Below are 4,278 nucleotides of genomic sequence, written 5' to 3'. Positions count from 1 at the left end.
CCCGGTGCGCCCACCAATTTTCAAAAATAAATGCATTTTAGGAAGAATGAAAAACACAAATAATCAAGAAACTCCCAGAGTATGGGGCCGGGTTCAGTTTGGCACCCCTAAGGGCTGTCCTGCTCTAGGTGACCGCCTAGTTCGCCTAGTGAGTGAGCCGGCCCTGACCTTAGTGGTATATAAAGCTGTAGAGTCCACCTCCAAAGCAGCCCACATCCTCTGGAGATTAGTTGCCGTTTTAGGAAATCTCCAGGCCCCACCTGGATGCTGACAACCATTTTTTTCACCAATCATTGAACACTTGTTTCATGTTTAAAATGCTTTTATTTTGTATCCATTCTACAGATAAGAAGAAATGATCATTTTTAAACTGTAAAATCAATTTATGTCTGGTTGATGAGCTGATGCAATAGTTAGGTGGCTCACGTCCTTTTTCTAGAGTGTACTATCCTTTAATACTATGACCAAAACAAATGTGGGAAATGTTAATGATCCTGAGATTTTGAATCATACATGTGTGAGAGAGATACTCATTTCAGGAAGAAAACCGAACAGAGATAGCCATTACGTTTAGTCTAGTTAGCTCATAGGAAACAAATAGTACTGAAACAATAGGTTTAATAATTTGATATCAGCATGCTAACAGTCAAATGCTAACCCAGAGGTATTTGAGTGACAGTTGCTTTTGAATGTTGACCTCTGTCTTGGAAACACCTCTCCAGTGATGTCTAGTAATTATTCCTTTTGTCAACAGGCAATATGATGAAGGATGTTATGGCAACTGACCGTGTGCTGGGCTCGGCAGAGTTAAATGAGACGTGCTTCTGTGTTCTAAAGGCCATCCCACCGGATCTTGGTTGTGGAGTATTAGAAGGAAGGAACCTGGCATTACATATTGAGAAGGCGTTTTGCGTCAGTACATACTTTCCGATAAACACCAGGGATTATAAACGAATCTACCAGTATTACCTGTCTGGAGCAGGGGATAATTTTATAAATTGAAACCAATAAACTCTGTGAGTTTTTTTAAAAACCTTTTTTCTGCTCAGATGAACAGTTTTTTTGCATCCAATACAGAGAGAGGCTCTTCTGCAGGACCAGAAGATAACACTGGATTGTAAATGATAACAAAGCCCACTTGAATCTTGTAATACAAGTAACTGAAGGACAGATGGCAAGAAAAAAACCTTTGGTGGGAAAGGTGTTGCCTTTCAGCACTAGACATTTCAAAATGCATTTTTAGGTGGCTCCATTTGATGTTACACTACATGTGCCGTCATTGTGTAAACCCTGAATAGTGACTGGTGCTGCCAGTTCTAGACATTCTAGTGCAGCACTAGAGTAGCATCAAGCTTTGTTATGCCAGTACATGTCAGTAGACCACATCCTTAATCTCTTAATTGGTCTAGGAGAGAGATGAACATGTTCAGGGTGACAATCCCTAAAATCATCAGAATACCACCAAAAAATTGGAAATCAAAATATCAGCGCCAACTTTTGGCCAGACTCCTCTTGTTGTATTGTTCCAAACGAATTCCTAGAAAGCAAAGAGGAAAATGATAATGAGATGAAAAATTACCGTCAATTAGTTTTAACATTCATTGAGCAGACAAGATTTTGCATCTTCCTAATTAAGGCCTCTCTAAGTTCCCAAATAAAAAAAAATCTACATTTCAGGGCTGAACATGTGGACTTGGTTTACTGAGCAGCTGTGGAACAAAAGAGAAATGTGGTCACACACCATATGTGAAATGGTTGTTTTTGGTCTCTCTGCTATTTATGTTTTGCTCTCTCTGAATTAAAGAGCCAGTCACTTGGAATGTTGTAGTCTATGACCTCTTGAAATCTGATTAGTCAGAATCTTTCAGGAAGATCATTCCCTTTACGCTGTACCTGCATGGTGACCACAGCTTTGTATAACAATAAATGAAAAAAATGCAGTTCTGGTTTCTCATAGTTTTCTGTCTTACTGCAGCCTCCCTTACTACACACAAAATGACACATGGTTCATAGTAATAGCAGCCCCCATGAGTAAGTAGTCAAGGGACATGTGCCCCACGCTGGCTATAATACTGCACTATGTTTCCCCTCTGTTCACAATGGCTATACTCCGGGATCTCTATATATGTCCTAATCAGTGTTCCCTCTAAGCTGAGTTAGTGTGAGCTAGCTCACAGATTTTTAGCCTCCAGCTCACAGATTTTTACCTTAGCTCAGGAAGGAGGGCTCCAGAGCAAACTAATTTATGCAGTAGCCAAATCGCCCACTCACAACTCTAATGCTAGTAGCTCACAAAGTAGAATTTTTGCTCACAAGTTTTCACAGCTTAGAGGGAATATTGATCCTAATCCTATAGGCCCAATAGCATGTAAAGGCCAAAACAAAAAGTGTCACAAACATCGCCTCTGTTGCACTGATCTGATTCCCATGGCTGGAGATGAATGGCACTGCAGTGGCTCTTCTCTCATGCAACATTCCCAGGGAACTATTTGGAACAGTCACCCTTTATGCATCCTGTCTTGTTTGTCATTTGAAGGAAAATAGTGGGCAAACAACATTTTGGTGAAGAAAATAATTGAAACAGTATCTGCCAGACTTTTAAAACCTTATACTTCTTGTTAGAATTCCCCATAATCTGATTCCTTTTTATATTAATGACATTTTACATAAAGTCTTCCTTTAAATGAGGTGTCTACTTACCATGATATGCCCATAAAAGTAAAGGTAAAGGTTCCCTTGCTCGAAAGCCAGTCGAATCCGACTCTAGGGTTGCGGTGCTCATCAAGATCATTCCCTTTACGCTGTACCTGCATGGTGACCACAGCTTTGTATAACAATAAATGAAAAAAATGCAGTTCTGTTTTCTCATAGTTTTCTGTCTTACTGCAGCCTCCCTTACTACACACAAAATGACACATGGTCCATAGTAATAGCAGCCCCCATGAGTGAGTAGTCAAGGGACATGTGCCCCACGCTGGCTATAGTACTGCACTATGTTTCCCCTCTGTTCACATTACCACAGTGGCTATACTCCGGGATCTCTATATATGTCCTAATCCTATAGGCCCAATAGCATGTAAAGGCCAAAACAAAGTGTCACAAACATCGCCTCTGTTGCACTGATCTGATTCCCATGGCTGGAGATGAATGGCACTGCAATGGCTCTTCTCTCATGCAACATTCCCAGGGAACTATTTGGAACAGTCACCATTTATGCATCCTGTCTTGTTTGTCCTTTGAAGGGAAATAGTGGGCAAACAACATTTTGGTGATGAAAATCATTGAAACAGTATCTACCAGACTTTTAAAACCATATACTTCTTGTTAGAATTCCCCATAATCTGATTCCTTTTTATATTAATGACATTTTACATAAAGTCTTCCTTTAAATGAGGTGTCTACTTACCATGTTATGTCCATATGTTTCTATAAAAGTTTTGTGTTTATTATGTTTATCCCACCCTTCCTCTAAGGTGTTTAAGGTGAAATACATTGTTTTCCCCTCCAGTTTATTCTCACAACAACCTTATGAGGTAGGTTAGGCTAAAAGACAGTGGTTGACCCAATTTCCCCCAGTGAGCTTTGTGGCAGGGTGGGGATTTGAACCCAGGACTACCAGTCCTAGCCCCTAGGTCAGACCATGCTGAGTATCAAAGGGATCTTGTCCAGTGTAACTGAATAAAGCAGCAACAAAAAAATTATTAAATGGTCTGATATAGGTCTGATATTAATATTTTTGAGTATATGATAGCTGCTTGTTCCTGAGTACCTGCAAAAGGCCGACATTTAGATTTTTTAATGGTTGTCTTTTTATAGCCGTAGGACCCCTGCACTGGAATTCCCATTTCCCACTGCTGGAATAAAAATAGTATACATGCTGTAATTATCTCTGCTATACACAGCGCTTTTTTTGTAGAAAAAGCCCAGCAGGAACTCATTAGCATAATAAGCCACACCCAACAACAGAAACTCATTAGGAGACAGTCAAATGTGCACTTAACCAGCGGGACTTAAAAGTGCATAACACTGGCTGGATCATATTCATAGTATTATTGGTATTATTAGGCACTTTATTTATATGATACTTGATACATTCTGTGGTAAGCTGTGGCATTCTATTAGAGGCGATTCCCTGCAGCTGCATAAGGAAGGCTCCATCTGTTGAAGAAATCATTTTGGAAGACAGAGGAAAATCCCAGGGCACCCTAACAAGGGTTGGAGGTTTTTGTTCCCTGGATAAATCTTTTCAAAAGCCTTTACTTCTTGCTCCTCAGCATC

General features: G+C 40.1%; 1 protein-coding gene across 1 annotated transcript in view; it reads left to right on the top strand.

Moving 5' to 3' along the window:
• The window catches only part of SCAF8 (SR-related CTD-associated factor 8), a 125,071-nt gene extending 123,181 nt beyond the window's left edge, over nucleotides 1-1,890 (top strand). The window contains exon 21 of the mRNA XM_015429666.1: nucleotides 755-1,890. The gene's annotated coding sequence lies outside the window, so the exon portion shown is untranslated. The remainder of the gene's footprint in view (nucleotides 1-754) is intronic.
• The last annotated feature ends 2,388 nt before the right edge of the window (nucleotides 1,891-4,278 follow it).

Source organism: Gekko japonicus, unplaced genomic scaffold (genome assembly GCF_001447785.1).
Source record: "Gekko japonicus isolate JY-2015 unplaced genomic scaffold, Gekko_japonicus_V1.1 scaffold651, whole genome shotgun sequence".
In the NCBI taxonomy this organism is placed as follows: Eukaryota; Metazoa; Chordata; class Lepidosauria; order Squamata; family Gekkonidae; genus Gekko; species Gekko japonicus.
The sequence above is the reverse complement of the archived record's forward strand: the minus strand, read 5'-3'. Positions and strand labels throughout refer to the sequence as shown.